We start from the raw sequence: 19,000 nt of genomic DNA on the forward strand, positions 1-19,000 counted from the left end.
TGCTTTTGCGCCGCATCCCGCGGGTCCCGTGGGAGTCCCGTCCCGTTGCAGCCCTCTAATCTGCGCTTCTGGATTATGTTTAGATACGGCTTCTTCTTTGAACTATAGAGTTTTAGCTGGCAACGGCAGATGGCACGGTGAATTGTGTTCACAGATAATGTTCTCTGGAAATATTCCTGAGCCCATTTTGTGATTTCCAATACAGAAGTATGCCTGTATGTGATGCAGTGCCGTCTAAGGGCCCGAAGATCACGGGCGCCCAGTATGGTTTTCCGGCCTTGACCCTTACGCACAGAGATTCTTCCAGATTCTCTGAATCTTTTGATGATATTATGCACTGTAGATGATGATATGTTCAAACTCTTTGCAATTTTACACTGTCGAACTCCTTTCTGATATTGCTCCACTATTTGTTGGCGCAGAATTGGGGGGATTGATGATCCTCTTCCCATCTTTACTTCTGAGAGCCACTGCCACTACAAGATGCTCTTTTTATACCCAGTCATGTTAATGACCTATAGCCAATTGACCTAATGAGTTGCAATTTGGTCCTCCAGCTGTTCCTTTTTTGTAACTTTAACTTTTCCAGCCTCTTATTGCCCCTGTCCAAACTTTTTTGAGATGTGTTGCTGTCATGAAATTTCAAATGAGCCAATATTTGGCATGAAATTTCAAAATGTCTCACTTTCGACATTTGATATGTTGTCTATGTTCTGTTGTGAATACAATATCAGTTTTTGACATTTGTAAATTATTGCATTCCGTTTTTATTTACAATTTGTACTTTGTCCCAACTTTTTTGGAATTGGGGTTGTATAATTCTTTCCTTTCTTTACTTTCTCTATTTTTAAGGAAAATCTACTGATGGCAAACTTGTTTGAAATATTTGTACTTTTGGTCTGTAGTGTAAATATTATTTAAATATTCATTATTCTATTGTTAGTTTTCTTGAATCTAATTGTATTTAGATAAATTAATATAAAATATTGCTTTATGTTTCAGAGTTTATAAAGAAGTTGTTTGCAGGTAAGAACAGTTTAATCCTTTTATCTTAAATCATAGTCTCGTGTGTGTGTGTGTGTGTGTGTGTGTGTTATTATATACTACTGGGGACCAAATGTCCCTACAAGGATAGTAAAATCTGACAATTTTGACCTTGTGGAGACATTTGAATGGTCCCCATAAGGAAATTGCTCGTTAAAAAAAAAAGAGAGCCAAAAAGTTTCCTTTTCATTCCTGAGGTTAAGGTTATTATCAGGTTGAGGTGCAGGCACAGTATTAATTCACTGCAATAATAATTATGTCAATGAAAGGTCCTCACAGGGATGGTGAAACAAACGTGTGTGTGAGAGAGAGAGAGAGTCGGGACATGTTACACTGATGTCTCACACACAGTGAAGTTTTCCAACTTGTACATAACCCGAGTGTGTCCTGTAGGAGGCGCTGTTACACAAACCACAGAATGTTCCGTGTTTCCTTGTAGCAGTGGCGCTGGTCAATAGGGGGCGCTGGAGCATCGCCCCTTCCAATTATCCAGATGAGAAAGACAACGTAATATTAAACATTAATTAAGCAAAACTATGTATTAAATCAATATTGTTTATTCATCCTACTTCACCCTGTACCCATCTAATTATTTAAATCCATTTTTAAAGTGTATTTATTTAAAGTTCCTGAATACTTCTGCCTGCCGGGGCGCCGGACAAATGAGTGTGTCTGTGACGCACTGAGCTCTGTATAAAACCTGGAGAGCTCAGAACCCATTCCCTGCTGGAGAGACGAGTGAAGCCACCTGGCCGCCATCTTATCATTCATATCGCGTGTATTTGGGTTGTGTGTTAAAGCATCATATCCCATCAAATTTACCCAAAGGAAAGTAACTCCTGACTTTTATCCCCTTCCATTCCCTCCTCTTAGTTTCTCTCCTTTACCCCCCATTCCTTACAGACCTTTACAGCAGGGACTGCAGGCGGAAAGTAGCAATCCGCTATAACCTGGCACAAAGCATATTATCTTGTTGTACAAGATTAATGTTTTTTTTTTTTTTGTGCACTGTCCCTGATATGAAATAAATTACAATTAACAATTAACAAATTAACAGCGCTCCACTTCACTGTTAGTGTTTTTTTTCTTTTCCAGTTCAGTCTCTGATCTTTTTTTTCAACAGCTCTTTTACCACTATTATGATTTTTTACAGAGATTATTTCAGTTTTTTCTCTTATTCAGTGTATCTTTCATATATTTCTTCTTTCTATTTATTTATTTATTTATTTATTCATTAATTCATTATACCAACACAAAGGCTGTACAGTACTTCCTTTCTATTTAGGACAGTTGTTGAAACAGGATTATTTTCTCATGTTATTTGCCATTTTCACAAAATTAAAATAAACCCAGGCCATTCTGTGGCTGGGAAATTCTTTAATTTGAGGAGATTCCCAAGCAAATAATGTGCATGAAATCGCTCGCTTTGTGCAGTCAAGCAGACAGAGGAAGTCCATGTGTGCATGCGCAGGTTTACCTACTTCTTCTTCTTCTTTTGGGCTTTACAGAGGCTGGCATCCACAGTGTTGTATTACTGCCATCTACAGGTTTACCTTTGACCATGCACTGACAGTTACATCATTCTGTCGCTAAACGGACAGCTGATTACACCGAGGTGCTCGCTGACCGCCGATATTTATTAGTTTGGTCCTGAGTTTCCTTTCCTTCACAACATAACATATTTTCTTCTCACTTTCTGTTACTGTAGTCAGTCTTTCACATTTCATTCGCACACTCACGTCCTCCATTTTTCTCTCCTCTTTCAAATTTGTATCCCACAATGCCTTGCGTGAATGGGGAAAGCCCACCATGTGATGCATGATGCAGTATCTTGTATTACATCATGCTGAAGCAGGAAAAAATAGCGGCGAATTTAGGGCCATGTGGCCCTAAATTCATTAATTGTTTTATTTTTAAAAAAACCTAATAAAATTGGAAGTCTGTGATTCAAATTCAGTAGCTTTTGGTCCACTAAACAAAAATAATTGGGTGTCAAGGAAAATTATTTTCATGACCCAAACTTGAAAAATCTGAAAGGCAGTCTATCTTTAGTGTGGTTAACAAATGCAATGACAAATACAACTTGCCAAACAATGTGACAAACAAATGCAACTTTTATCAGAATTATGAATGATGTATGCACTGGAAACTGAAATAATTCATGCCTGTGCAAGATGAGTTTTACAGATGCATTCATTCAGAAACTGCATTGTGCAGGATAAGACACCAATCCTCCATGTGTCCAGTTCTAGACCACATCCAGGTGCAAACAACACAGATGAGGAAGACATGCTTCCCATCAGAAGATATGATCTTGAAGACCACAATCCAAGGTTACCACATTTGTTAAACACTGCGTGGTCTTAAAAATAAAAAGCATCAAAATTAAACTGTTTGTGTCTAAAATGACAGTGAATTGTGTGACTAATAAACACTGTTAAGACATGACTGTGAGAATGAAGTGAAAATGGTAAAGAACATGAGAAAATAATCCTGTTTCAGTAACTGTCCTGAATAGAAAGTATTATACAGCCATTGTATTGATTGATTGATTGATTGATTGATTGAGTGATTGATTGAGTGAGTGATTGATTGAGTGATTGATTGAGTGATTGATTGATTGATACATACAGTGGTGCTTGAAAGTTTGTGAACTCTTTAGAATTTTCTATATTTCTGCATAAATATGACCTAAAACATCAAGTCCTAAAAGTAGATAAAGAGAACCCAGTTAAACAAATGAGACAAAAAATATTATACTTGTTCATTTATTTATTGAGTAAAATGATCCAATAGTACATATCTGTGAGTGGCAAAATTATGTGAACCTTTCTTTCAATATCTGGTGTGACCTAAATGTTTCTGGTAACTGTTGATCAGTCCTGCACACCGGCTTGGAGGAATTTTAGCCCATTCTTCCATACAGAACAGTTTCAACTCTGGGATGTTGGTGAGTTTCCTCACATGAACTGCTCGCTTCAGGTCTTTCCACAACATTTCAATTACGTAGATTAAAGTCAAGACTTTGACTTGGCCATTCCAAAACATTAACTTTATTCTTCTTTAACCATTCTTTGGGAGAATGACTTGTGTGCTTAGGGTCATTGTCTTCCTGCATGACCCACCTTCTCTTAAGTTTCAGTTCATGGACAAATGTCCTGAAATTTTCCTTTAGAATTCGCTGGTATAATTCAGAATTCATTGTTCCATCAATGATGACAAGCTGTCTTGGCCCACATGCAGCAAAACAGGTCCAAACCATGATGATACCACCACATTTCACAGATGGGATAAGGTTCTTATGCTGGAATGCAGTGTTTTCCTTTCTCCAAACATAACGCTTCTCATTTAAACCAAAAAGTTCTATTTTGGTCTCATCCGTCCACAAAACATTTTTCCAATAGCCTTCTGGCTTGTCCATGTGATCTTTAGCAAACTGCAGACGAGCAGCAATGTTCTTTTTGGAGAGCAGTGGCTTTCTCCTTGCAACCCTGCCATGCACACCGTTGTTGTTCAGTGTTCTCCTGATGGTGGACTCATGAACATTAACATTAGTCTATGTGAGAGAGGTCTTCAGTTGCTTAGAAGTTACCCTGGGGTCCTTTGTGACCTCGCCAACTATTACATGCCTTGCTCTTGGAGTGATCTTTGTTGGTCGACCACTCCTGGGGAGGGTAAAAATGGTCTTGAATTTCCTCCATTTGTACACAATCTGTCTGACTGTGGATTGGTGGAGTCCAAACTCTTTAGAGATGGTTTTGTAACCTTTTCCAGCCTGAAGAGCATCAACAATGCTTTTTCTGAGGTCCTCAGAAATCTCCTTTGTTCGTGTCATGATACACTTCCACAAACATGTTGCGAAGATCAGATTTTGATAGATCCCTGTTCTTTAAATAATACAGGGTGCTCACTCACACCTGATTTGTCATCCCTTGTCGTCTCATCTCATCTTCATCCACTTATCCGGGGCTGGGTTGCAGAGGCAGCAGTCTGAGCATGGAAGGTCAAACTTCCCTTTCCTCAGACATCTCGGCCAGCTCCTCGGGAAGAACACCGAGGTGTTCCCAGGCCAGCCGAGAGACATAGTCCCTCCATGCGTATCCTGGGTCTTCCCTGGGGCCTCCTCCTGGGGGGACATGCCTGGAATACCTCCCCAGGGAGGCATCCAGGAGGCATCCAAAAGAGATGCCCGAGCCACCTCAGCTGATTCCTCTCAATGTGGAGGAGCAGCGGCTCTACTCCGAGCTCCTCCCAAGTGACTGTGCTTCTTACCCTATCTCTAAGGGAGCACCCAGCCACCCTGCGACGGAAACTCATTTCGGTTGCTTGTATCCGCGATCTTGTTCTTTCGGTCATTACCCAAAGCTCATGACCATAGGTGAGATTTGGAACGTAGATCGACCGGTAAATCGAGAGCTTCACCTTTTGGCTCAGCTCCTTCTTCACCACGATGGACCGGTAAAGCGACCACATCACTGCGGAGGCTGCACCGATCCGCCTGTCGATCTCACGCTCCATCCTTCCCTCACTCGTGAACAAGAGCCCGAGATACTTAAACTCCTCCACTCGAGGCAGGACTTCTCCACCAACCTGGAGAGGGCAAGCCACCCTTTTCCGGTCGAGAACCATGGCCTCGGACTTGGAGGTGCTGATTCTCATCCCAGCCGCTTCACACTCGGCTGCAAACCGCCCCAGTGCATGCTGAAGGTCCTGGTTTGAAGAAGCCAACAGGACAACATCATCCGCAAAAAGCAGAGATGAAATCCTGTGGTTCCCAAATAGGATTCCTTCCAGCCCCTGGCTGCACCTAGAAATTCTGTCCATAAAAATTATGAACAGAACCGGTGACAAAGGGCAGCCCTGCCGGAGTCCAACATGCACTGGGAACATGTCTGACTTACTGCCGGCAATGCGAACCAGACTCCTGCTCCATTCGTACAGCCCTTAGCAAAGAGCCCCGAACCCCATACTCCCAAAGCATCCCCCACAGAATACCACGAGGGACACGGTCAAATGCCTTCTCCAGATTCACAAAGCACATGTGGACTGGTTGGGCAAACTCCCATGAACCCTCGAGCACCCTATGAAGGGTATAGAGCTGGTCCAGTGTTCCACGACCAGGACGAAATCCGCATTGTTCCTCCTGGATCCGAGGTTCGACTATTGGTCGAATTCTCCTCTGATTGTCATCCCACTGATTGAAAACACCTGACTCTAATTTCACCTTCAAATTAACTGCTAATCCTAGAGGTTCATATACTTTTGCTACTCACAGATATGTAATATTGGATCATTTTCCTCAATAAATAAATGACCAAGTATAATATTTTTGTCGCATTTGTTTAACTGGGTTCTCTTTATCTACTTTTAGGACTTGTGTGAAAATCTGATGATGTTTTAGGTCATATTTATGCAGAAATATAGAAAATTCTAAAGGGTTCACAAACTTTCAAGCACCACTGTACGTACATACATACATACATACAGTTGTGGTCAGAAGTTTACATACAGTGACAATGTCATCTTGGATATGAAGGTCATGGCAATAGTTGGGCTTTCAGTAATTTCTTTGAACTGTTCTTTTTCTGTGGCAGAATGATTGCACAGCATACATCTTTAATTAAAAAAACACTAGAATTTGTTACACAAGTTTTAGTTTTCTGAAATCAACACAGGGTCAAAATTATACATACAGTGTCAAAAATAAACATACAGCACACCTAATATTTGGGTAAAATGTCTCTTCACAAGATTCACCTTGACCCAACATTTTTGTTTACCATGAACAAACTTCTGGAAGAATTCTGGTTGGATATTTCATGACTCTTCATGGTAGAATTGGTAGAGTTCAATTACATTTTCTGATGATTTATGCTGAAGAATTCTGAGGAGGTCCTCCTTCTTCATTATTCCATCCACTTTGAGTAATGAACCAGTTCAACTGGCAGCAAAACAGCCCCAGAGCAGGATGATCCTACCACCACCATGAGCTGGTACAGTGTCCCTCTCTACATGGTGGTCACTGTGGCCAAACAACTCGATCTTTGTCTCATCTGACCATACAGCTTTCCTCAAGAAGGCTTTTTTCTTTGTCCATGTGGTCAACTTCAAACTTTAGTTGAGCTTCATCTCATCTCATTATCTCTAGCCGCTTTATCCTGTTCTACAGGCAAGCTGGAGCCTATCCCAGCTGACTACGGGCGAAAGGCGGGGTACACCCTGGACAAGTCGCCAGGTCATCACAGGGCTGACACGTAGACACAGACAACCATTCACACTCACATTCACACCTACGGTCAATTTAGAGTCACCAGTTAACCTAACCTGCATGTCTTTGGACTGTGGGGGAAACCGGAGCACCCGGAGGAAACCCACGCGGACACAGGGAGAAAATGCAAACTCTGCACAGAAAGGCCCTCGCCTGCCATGGGGCTCGAACCTGGACCTTCTTGCTGTGAGGCGACAGCGCTAACCACTACACCACCGTGCCACCTTAGTTAAGCTTGAAGGTGTCAACTTTGGAGCAGAGGGTTATTTCTTGGATAGCAGCCTCTTAGTCCATAGTTATCTGAACTGTAGACAGTGATCCATCAGCTTCCAGTTCATGGCAGGACTGTGCCATGGTAGTTCCCAGGTTGTTCCTGACCATCCAACCCAATTTTCTTTCAGCTGAGGGTGACAGTTTGGGTTTTCTTGAAGCAAAGTGGCTTGGCAAAGTGACTACACCTCACAATAACTTGCATACAATTGTTTGAACTGATCTTGGAATTTGCAGTTGTTTAGAAATGGCTCCAAGAGACATTCTGGAGTTGTGTATATCTGCGATCCTCTTTCTCAGATCTGCACTGAGTTCCTTGGACTTTCCCATTTTACTGTGTGTTGGTCAATCCAATGAGTGCTGTAAACAAATCCTTTTTATGAAGACACAGAGAAGCTACCATCTGGAGTCAATCATGATCACTAATAGGAAGTTAAGAGACTTCAGCCTTGGCAAGATAAAAAACATTTTGGAAGTTTCAGCACCTCTGAATTAATAATCTAAGTGAATGTATGTAAAGTCTTGACCCTGTATGTATAATTTTGACCCTGTGTTGATTTCAGAAAAACCAAAGAAAATTAAAACTTGTACACCAAATTTTAGTGTATTTTTTAAATTTAAGATATATGCTGTCCAATCATTCTGCCACAGAAAAATAACAGTTCATAGAAATTACTGAAAGCCCAACTACTGCCATGACATTCAAATCCAAGATGACATTCATGTCACTGTATGTAAACTTCTGACCACAACTGATGCAAGGAAGAAGAAATATATGAAAGAGAAAGATGCACTGTATCAGAGAAAACTGAAATGATCTCTGTAAAAATAATGATAGTTGTAAAAGAGCTGTTCAAAAAAAATGATCAGAGACTGAACTGGAAAAGGGGGAAAAAAGCAATAACAGTGAAGGGGAGTGCTATAAAGATAAGTAAGGAATGGACGTAAAGGTGAGAAAATAAGAGGAGGTAATGAATGGGGGAAAAATCAGGAGATACTTTTCTTGGGGCAAATTTGATGGGATACGACACTTTCACACATAAACCAAATACACGTGATGCAAGTGGTAAGATGGCGGCCAGATGGCTTCACTCTGACCAGCCTATGAGCTCTCCAGATTTTATATAGAGCTCAGTATGTATGAGCTCTCCAGATAGTTTACGTAAAGATGAGTGGGCTACAGGGGCGGCACGGTGGTGTAGTGGTTAGCACTGTCACCTCACAGCAAGAAGGTTCTGGGTTACCTGGCAAGGGCCTTTCTGTATGGAGTTTGCATGTTCTCCCCGTGTCTGCGTGGGTTTCCTCCGGGTGCTCCAGTTTCCCCCACAGTCCAAAGACATGCAGGTTAGGCTAATTGGTGGCTCTTAATTGACCATAGGTATGAATGGTTGTTTGTCTCTGTGTCAGTCCTGCAATGACCTGGTGACTTGTCCAGGGTGTACCCCGCCTCTCACCCATAGTCAGCCGGGATAGGCTCCAGCTTGCCTGTGACCCTGGAGAACAGGATAAGCAGCTACAGATAATGGATGGATGGAATGGGCTACACAAACTTTTGGAGAGCATGTGACCTGAGGCTGCATTTTAATTGGCGGATTCAAGATTTGGCCCAGGGTGCAGCAAAGTGCACCCTAGACACGCCTTCTTTTATTAGCAACCAATTGGAGATGGTTTCTAAGAGGGTTTTTTTTTTCCTCACGTGATTGGACAGTTTTCTCCAGACCTTCATATTTGTGGCTGTCATTCACTGCTGCTCATTAGACCGGACCTTTCACAAGATGGCAAGTTCAAGTGGATCCACAGAGAAAGAAAATTCTGTTATTTCTTTACAGAAACATCCTTTTACACAGCATATATTGGAAGAAAGAAAGAGAATAAAGGAGCTTGGACCAGCCCAGCCCAGTTTAAACATTAATCAGCTGGTGATCGGGAGCAGGCTTACACTCGAGGCTCCTCTCCCTCCTGTTATGACAAAGGGAGCTGGGGAGATGATAATGATGATTATGAACAATGTGTTCATGTAGATTTTGTAGATCATATTTAATGGGATGCATTCTTTCATCCTACCTTTTTTGGCTTCTTTAAATAAAGACTTTCCTCATAATGTGAATATCTCTGAAAAAAAAAACTGAATAAAAACTAAAACTGGCTCTTAATTCCTCAAAAATTAAAACCAGACTAAAATTACTTATGAACTATCCATCAGTCCATCCATTATCTGTAGCTGCTTATCCTGTCCTACCGTACAGGGTCGCAGGCAAACCGGAGCCTCATCTCATCTCATTATCTCTAGCCGCTTTATCCTGTTCTCATCTCATTATCTCTAGCCACTTTATCCTGTTCTACAGGGTCGCAGGCAAGCTAGAGCCTATCCCAGCTAATTCTGTGCGAGAGGTGGGGTACACCCTGGACAAGTTGCCAGGTCGTCACAGTGCTGACACATAGGCTACGTTTACACTAGACCGTATCTGTCTCGTTTTCTTCGCGGATGCACTGTCCGTTTACATTAACCCCCCTGAAAAAGCGGGGAAACGGGAATCCGCCAGCGTCCACGTATTCAATCTAGATCGTATCAGCTCCGGTGCTGTGTAAACATTGAGAATACGCGAATACGCTGTGCTGAGCTCTAGCTGGCGTCTCATTGGACAACGTCACTGTGACATCCACCTTCCTGATTCGCTGGCGTTGGTCATGTGACGCGACTGCTGAAAAACGGCGCAGACTTCCGCCTTGTATCACCTTTCATTAAAGAGTATAAAAGTATGAAAATACTGCAAATACTGATGCAAATACTGCCCATTGTGTAGTTATGATTGTCTTTAGGCTTGCCATCCTTCCACTTGCAAGTAATAAGTGATATGCGCTGGGATCTCACACACAGCGGCTCAGTCCCGAATCGTGGCTTGTTCACTTCACTCGCGCGCTCTGTGAGCTGCGCAGGGCCGGAGTGCACACCCCCCAGAGGGCACTCGCTGTTCAGGGCGGAGTGATTTGGAGCGCAGGATGCCTGCGGAGCCGAGCGTATCCGCGTATTGGTGTTGCTGTGTGCACGGCTAACGGTTTTAGTGTAAACGCGAATTGTTTTAAGAACGTTAATCTGATGATCCGCTGATTCGACGTAATGTAAACGTAGCCATAGACACAGACAACCATTCACACTCAAACCTACGGTCAATTTAGAGCCATCAATTAGCCTAACCTGCATGTCTTTGGGGGAAACCAGAGCACCCGGAGTAAACCCACGTCAAGCATGCAAACTCCACACAGAAAGGCCCTCATCGGCCACGGGGCTCGAACCCAGGACCTTCTTGCTGTAAGGTGACAGTGCTAACTGCTACACCACTATGCCGCCCTACTTATGAACTACTGAAATGAAAAACCAAACTGAAAGACTCGATAATAAAAACATAATTTTGCTGTCAGGTGCACTTTAAGTCAAAGTACAGATCCCGTTGGTCAAATGTTACTCCGATACAAGTGCAAGTTTTACAGTCAAATTTTTTACTTAAGTACTGAAGTACTTGCTTTTAAAAATACTTAAGTATTAAAAGTAAATTTTCTGTCAATGCATTGTTGTATTATTGCCACAACATTTACAAAACCTAATGCCATTACCAAAGACAGAAATGTGAATTCACAAAATAAACCCATGCTGTGCCATCATGGTGGTTTAACGTTAAGCTAGCTAGTCAGTGAAACACCACCTGACATGCTAGCAAACTCTTTTCAAACTCAAAATCATATTGGGTAGCTAATGCTACTAAAAAAGAAAGATTTCTACATTCTGTTTATTTGGCAAGATTATGCTAAAACATATTTCTGAAAGGACTTCAGATAAGTTAACGTTATTCATGTTAGCGTAACTCCGTTTTTACACGCTAACTAACAGTGTCCAGGTTAACTAACTATGTGTCAACATTAGCTGTGGATAAGGCTATGGGAACTTGGCGGGCAAATCCATATAAAGTCATTTGACTAACCAGACTGCATAGCTATTGCGACATTATCGCTAGCTCTAAAAGCACAGACAACTTCATTGCAAGCTTTTTCTTGGAATAAAACATTTACATCCCTCAATATGCTTCCGCAGGTTGGAGGGTGAGTTTTTGTAGGCCACGATGTGGTTCATTTTCTGCAAACAAAGCAAACGTTTAAAACGAAATTAATCTTTATTCCTTTCAGAAAACTGAAACATGGGTTCTAGTTATGGCCACGGGTGTGTGTGCATTCCCCAGAAGAACTGCCTCCTTCCATTCTGTCATCAACTGATTGTATTAAATAATGCTGCTGAGGAATAATTGAGCTTGATTTTATCCAGTCTATGGACGTGACGTGACCCGAGTGATTACTGATAGACTGTCTTAGTGTCACCTGTGAAAAAAACATCACATTTTAGAAAATCAAATAAAAAACATCCACTTTCGAAGCTGCTTCATAGTAACAAGTAACAAGGACCTTGATAGAAATGTAGTGGAGTGAAAAGTACAGTATTTGCCTTTCAAATGTAGTGAAGTTAAAGTCACAAGTTTCAAAAAAAAATTATATTCAAGTAAAGTACAGATACTGAAAGTGTACTTAAGTACAGTACTCAAGTAAATGTACTTCGTTACTGGCCACCTCTGTATGTGATTGATTGAACGGTAAAGCAGGACGAGGGCTCTAGAACTTTTTTGACACATTGAAAGGTTACAATTTTACTTGGCAGCAGAATGTATGTGAATTCTGATTGGTTGTTGTATGTGAATTCTGATTGGTTGTTGTTCTATTATTGCCCTTCTGTTGTCTTCTTGAGCCCAGAGTGGAGAAGGAGGGAGTGACAGGGTTCTGCTGAAGTGCACATAGTGTTCTGGTCCAGGAAAATTGTGTAAAATGTATTTCTTCAATTCAGAACACACTTAATGACTTCTGTAATGTTAAATGAAACGAATGACTGACAAGGTGTAGCATCAGCCACATAAAGTTTTATTTATCAGTAGCGTAAAATAGTATCTATGTCTAAGACACTTATTTATATTTCGTATTAAAACATCTATGTAAATTAAGACATAGAAAGCCTCACTTTAAGAGAAATTCAGGGCGAGCATGAGCCTAGGAAGTCTATAGGGCAGGGGTCCCCAACCTTTTTTGTACCAGGGACCAGTTTCACACAGAAACACTTTCTCAAGGACCGGGTAGGGGCGTGAAGGTTCCAATAACAAAAACCTTAATCATTATATTTAGTATGTAATCTGAATGCAACAATTACATTTTATATTAGGCACTTTCATGAACTATTACACTATAATATCAACTCACCAAAATGTGGAATCAGTGGGAGCTCTGGGCTTGTTTGCCTGCAAGTAGACGGTCCCATCTGGGGGTGATGGGAGACAGTGACACTCGAATTGTATTCCTTATATCCAGTCTACTCCGTAGTCTTGTTTTTGTTGCTGTCACTGCAGAAAACCCCGCCTCACAAAGATAAGAGGTTGAAAATGGAAGCAGGACTTTCAGTGCTTTTGTGGCAATGTCAGGATGTTCTGCTTTGACTTTACTCCAGAATGCAAAGAGATTTGAAGTTGTTTCAAACATGGACCGAAAGCCACCATCATTTGCAATCTCAACTAGTTGTTCCTCTTCTTGTAGGATTAAAGTTGATTCCCCTGGCTTGTTCACAAATGGGTTCCGGATCCATTCCTTCCCCAGCCTGGGGTCTTTTGCGATGGGGAAGTAATGCTCAAACTCTTTTGAAAGCTGCAACAGGTGATCATGCACTAACTGGGTGAATGAAGGTCCAAACTCAGTCGCTTCCATAATCCCTGCTACTATGTGAAACATGTCAAATATCCCTGTGTTCACTCTCTGTCTCCATAACTCCAGTTTGGCTTTGAATGCTGCAACCTTATCTGCCAACTTGAAAATGGTTGTCATTTTCCCCTGAAGTGAGAGATTGAGTTCATTGAGCAGGTTGATGCTTTTAGCGCCGACACATTTGCTGACGTAGTGGCCTTAAGTAATTGTTTCTGTCCTTCAAGCTCCCGTTTTTTTCTTTCAAAATATTCTAAGGGCTTTTCTTTCAATGCTGGGTGTTTTGTCTCCATGTGGTGGCGAAGTTTTGATGGTTTCATGGCTTCATTAGCAAGTCTGTCACCGCATATTACACAGAGTGGGTGTGGGGCATGTGAATCACCTGTTGCGATGAACCCGTAACTCAGGTAGGAATCTTGGTATTTTCTTTTAAATGCAGCTTTCTTTTTGCAGGCAGTCTGTGACCCTTCTGCTGTCGCATCGTTGTCTTGTTTACCTTTTCCAAAGAAACTCTCCAGTGAACTCTGTTTCTGACTCATTTTGCGAGGGCTAGCTTGCATTGCTGATGCAGGATAGATACGCGCCAAAGGGTCAAGCGCGGAAGTTAGACAAGGGCGGAAGTGGTTGTCTTTCAAAATATGACACCCGGAAGCAAAAACATATTTTTATATATAATAATCAAGATTATTCATTCTTTGCGGCCCAGTACAAAATGATCCACGGACCGGTACCGGTCCGGGGCCCGGTGGTTGGGGACCCCTGCTATAAACCATAAGCATATTGAGTTTGGGTCTTGGCTATCACCAACATGCACCAGAGTACAGGAAATCACAAATACTAGATAGAAAATTGCCCCCCATTCAACTACACACCCACTTTTGGTGAAGGGTATGACTTTCCGAAATTTTCCCTTATTTTGAGTTAAAAATCTGGGAAATATCCCTTTTTTTCAAACCTCAAAGCTGACAGGTATGGTATCAAGTCGGATTGTTATTTACATGCCACACAAGCTTAGGAAACAGTCATATTCATATGTTGTCGTTTTTACACACTGAATCCGAACTGTTGTTCACTGATTCATTTTACAAGCTAATCTAATGCTACATTCCTCAGGGGCAGTTTGCTAGCTAGCAGCCGGTCACTGCACTGCAACCGCACTTGCTAACTGACACGGCAGCCTAACTTGCTTGCTGTTTCGCGACCACGCCCCCAGAGTGAATATTCATGAGCGAATTTTGCATGGTGTTTCGCCCAGTGGAAACCTGCAGTAACCCTTTGTGTACCGCGCGCGGAGCGGTTTTTTTTTTTTTTTCTTCAATCAGAAATATTGGTAGGGACACGCCCACACCGTCCACACCCAATTCTGCACCTATAGTTCCACCATGTGTGCGGAAAAGTGATGAGTATAAAACTCTTTGCCTTTCAGAGGTGAATTTTCTGCTGGACAAAGAAGTCAAAGAGTTTTATAACCATGCAGTTAAACAAGAATAAAAAAAAAATCATGCAGTTTGTCTCAATCATGGACATCAGAGTGACGTGTTCTCTTCCAAAAGTTAAAACTTACCAGATGTTTATCACTAGAGTCACTTGCTGACCTTATATTGTTCATCAGGATCAAGTTTTTCTCAAATGATTTTCTCTCATGGTCTGTGACTCTTATGGATTTCCTGAAGAACAAAAATTGCAAACACAAATAAATCACTAAAGTAAAGTTTCAGAAGGAAAACATTTTATATTTCTCATCTTTAACAGACTCCGACCATAAACTGTACAAGTTTTCTCTTTTTACAAGAGATCATTTAAAAATGTTGAATTATTTAATCTTCTACAAATTCTCTTATAAATCCGAATGAATCTGATCCACTGGATGATGATTTAATCTTTTTTACCTGCAAACTCACATCACACCCTGTGTGTTTCTCTCAGTGGATGTGACTCTGGATCCTGATACAGCTCATCCCAGACTCATCCTGTCTGCTGATGGAAAACAAGTGACACATGGAGACAAGCGGCAGAATCTCACCGATACACCACAGAGGTTTGATTATTGTGTCTGTGTTGTGGGAAAGCAGAGTTTCTCCTCAGGGAGATTTTATTATGAGGTGCAGGTCAGAGGGAAAACTGAGTGGGATTTAGGAGTTGTGAGAGAGAACATTAACAGGAAGGGGGAGATTACACTGAAACCTCAGGATGGATTCTGGACTGTGGGACTGAGGAATGAGAATCAGTACTGGGCTAATGCTGGTCCCCCTGTCCGCCTCACACTGAGAGAGAAGGTGGAGACGGTGGGGGTGTTTGTGGATTATGAGGAGGGTCTGGTCTCCTTTTATGATGTGAAGTCCAGATCTCATATCTACTCTTTCACTGCTCAGTCTTTCACTGAGAAACTCTATCCATTCTTGAGTCCTTGTCCAAATGATGGAGGAAAAAATTCAGCTCCACTGATCATCTCTCCTGTATTAAAGACTGAATGAATTTTTCATCTCACAGATTTAATCATCTATTAAATGGTGAGAATAAACAAATACTTTACTTTTTCTGGTGAATTTTAATAAAATACATTTTCCCTTTAAAAGTGCTGTACAGCTTATTTCAATGCCTGTTTTTTCATAAACAAAATTTTAATCCTGCAGTCTGTTTTTACACATTATGATTGTGAAATTTTGTTACAAATCAAATATTAATAAAGATAATTTACAGTTCACACTGAGATTTACTGCAGAATGCAAGTTGAGCTGCTGATGTCTGTGTAAATAAAACCGAACAAAACTTTTTCTCCTTCAAAATTAATCAAACACAATTAAAATCATATTTTATTTAGAAATAAAATATGTTTTCTCAATAAATAAAAGAAATGAATGAATAAATAAATCCTCTCTCTGTATGTAAAATTCTGCTATCTGATGGTACAAAGGTGAAATGACACAGTCCATTAGAAGCCGTTCTTCTCCGAACTGATAACAGATATGTTAACCGTAGGATGGCAGAGGGAACCTCATTAATATTCATGAAGGAAGTGCTGGTTGATCTGATTAATTGATCTGGTTAATGTCTGTTTAATATTTTCATTATTCACTTTTTCCTGCTTTATTTTGTGATCCAAATGTGTGTGTGTGTGTGTGTGTCCTCTGGAATTCAGGGATGTGCCTGATTCTCATAGACATATAAACATAGACGCCGCATTGAGCTGGTGGCCCGTTGCTGGGATACATCAGAGTGTCCGCCATATTGGATGTGGCAAATCTTCCCCGTAAACCAATGCAAGTAAATGGACTGAACTTCATAAAGCCCCTTTCTACAATAATATTTAACTCGATGCCTTTTATTCACCCATTAAGACACACACGTATATATTTGGGAAACAAACAGGCATCAAAACAACATATATAACTTTTAATGTGATGGTTATAAATAGTGTGTGAAATACCCTGTACACTGCAAACTAGCGACAGATACGCGATAGATAGCTCAGGTAAGCTAATCAGTCAGCATACCATAGCAAGGTACCAAAACCTGAGGCCACAATAACCAACCTACAAGACTGAATATGATAAATGATGGAAATAATGGAAAAACTGGAAATAGTGAATGAAAATAAAAATTTGCTGTTTTACTTATTGAGTCAGGCGGCACGGTGGTGTAGTGGTTAGCGCTGTCGCCTCACAGCAAGAAGGTCCTGGGTTCGAGCCCCAGGGCCGGCGAGGGCCTTTCTGTGTGGAGTTTGCATGTTCTCCCCGTGTCCGTGTGGGTTTCCTCTGGGTGCTCCGGTTTCCCCCACAGTCCAAAGACGTGCAGGTTAGGTTAACTGGTGACTCTAAATTGACCGTAGGTGTGAATGTGAGTGTGAATGGTTGTCTGTGTCTATGTGTCGGCCCTGTGATGACCTGGCGACTTGTCCAGGGTGTACCCCGCCTTTCGCCCGTAGTCAGCTGGGATAGGCTCCAGCTTGCCTGCGACCCTGTAGAAGGATAAAGCGGCTAGAGATAATGAGATGAGATGAGACTTATTGAGTCACCACACAGACCTACTCTCGTTGAATAAAGTGAGCTGAATGACCGCCAAACTGAGTTCGGCCAGGTTCTAACGTCATACCAAAACAAAATACATCACTGATTCCTTCATATTCAGAAAGTTTAAAAACATTCATCATTCGTTCAAAAATGTTCATCATAGTGTGGCACTGTATTATCTAATTCTCACTGCTTATAACTATACACCTACCCAGTGGAGATGAGCTGGGAAACTGAAGACTGAAGGAACAGCTCCCTCTCTGATCCTGACTGTCTGACCTGTTCTGTCAAAATCCTCTGTTCTGAAGTGTTCACTGCAGAGCATGGATGACGGAGTAGCAGAAAACCCTTCCCGTCGCACAGCTGTCTCCCACTGCTTTTTCATGTCTTTATTTTTGGGAAACCTACATAGTATGTGAAAAGTTAGCTAAGCAACTAACAACAATCAGCATAGTTACGAAGGAAATACTTCGTTGTTTGGAGACAGGTTTCACCGAGCGGCTATTATGCGCGAGACTTCATATTAGCCACAAAGTCAGAAAAAATCTGTTCATAAAATTACGTTATAATGACCAAATACAATGAAAAGTATTTTTCCAGTCTCACCTGTGAAAGGTAATCCCATGTGATCTCGTTTGGACGGTAAACCTGTTGGTACAGTTAAACACAGCACATGAATGAGGCATCTTTATTCTCGGCTACTGTCTAGATGCTATACCAGAGACGGTTGAAGAATCTCCACTTTGCCACATCCAATATGGCGGCGAGGATGACGTATGATTCTACGCAGAAGGCGGCATCTGTTTATATGTCTATGCTGATTCTGTTCTTATTGTTTTCATTTTAGCAGCTTGTTAGTTTGTAATTTGTTCATTTCCACAGAATTAGATGAAAAGCAAATTACTCTCAAAACATTACTTTAAAAAAAAGAAAAAAGCATATTTGATTTTTGTTAAGATTTTGTTCAGTTGTATTTTATTTCATATTCATATAAATGCATTAAAAGAAGAGTATAACTGTAAATTTGCTCCTACATTCACAGTAATTCAGGCTGCTGCTCCCTCACCTGTAAACATACAGGTTTGCTCTGGATTAAACAGTCAGAGGTGGACAAAGTACGCAATTTCATTACTTAAGTCAAAGTACAGATCCCACTGGTCAAATGTTACTCCGATACAAGTGAAAGTTGTCCAGTCAATATTTTACTTTAGTTAAAGTGCTGAAGTACTTGCTTTTAAAAATGCTTAAGTATTAAAAGTACATTTTCTGTCAACGCATTGTTGTATTATTGCCACAACGCTTACAAAACCTAACGCTGTTACCAAAGACAGAAATGTGAATTCAGAAAATAAACGCATGCTGTGCCATCATGGTGGTTTAATGTTAAGCTAGCTAGTCAGTGATGCTCCACCTGACATGCTAGAAAACTCTTTTCAAACTCTAAATCATATTGGGTAGCTAATGTGACTAGAAAAGAAAGATTTCTACATTCTGTTTATTTGGCAAGATTATGCTAAAACATATTTCTGAAAGGACTTCAGATAAGTTAACATTATTCCTGTTAGCGTAACTCCATTTTTACATGCCAACTAACAGTGTCCAAGTTAACTAGCTATGTGTAAAG

General features: G+C 41.1%; 1 pseudogene; it reads left to right on the top strand.

Annotated features, from left to right (window-relative positions):
• LOC132897728 (butyrophilin subfamily 1 member A1-like) overlaps window positions 1-15,840 on the top strand; it is a 115,426-nt pseudogene extending 99,586 nt beyond the window's left edge.
• Window positions 15,841-19,000: the final 3,160 nt, after the last annotated feature.

This window comes from Neoarius graeffei, chromosome 1 (genome assembly GCF_027579695.1).
Source record: "Neoarius graeffei isolate fNeoGra1 chromosome 1, fNeoGra1.pri, whole genome shotgun sequence".
NCBI lineage: Eukaryota > Metazoa > Chordata > Actinopteri > Siluriformes > Ariidae > Neoarius > Neoarius graeffei.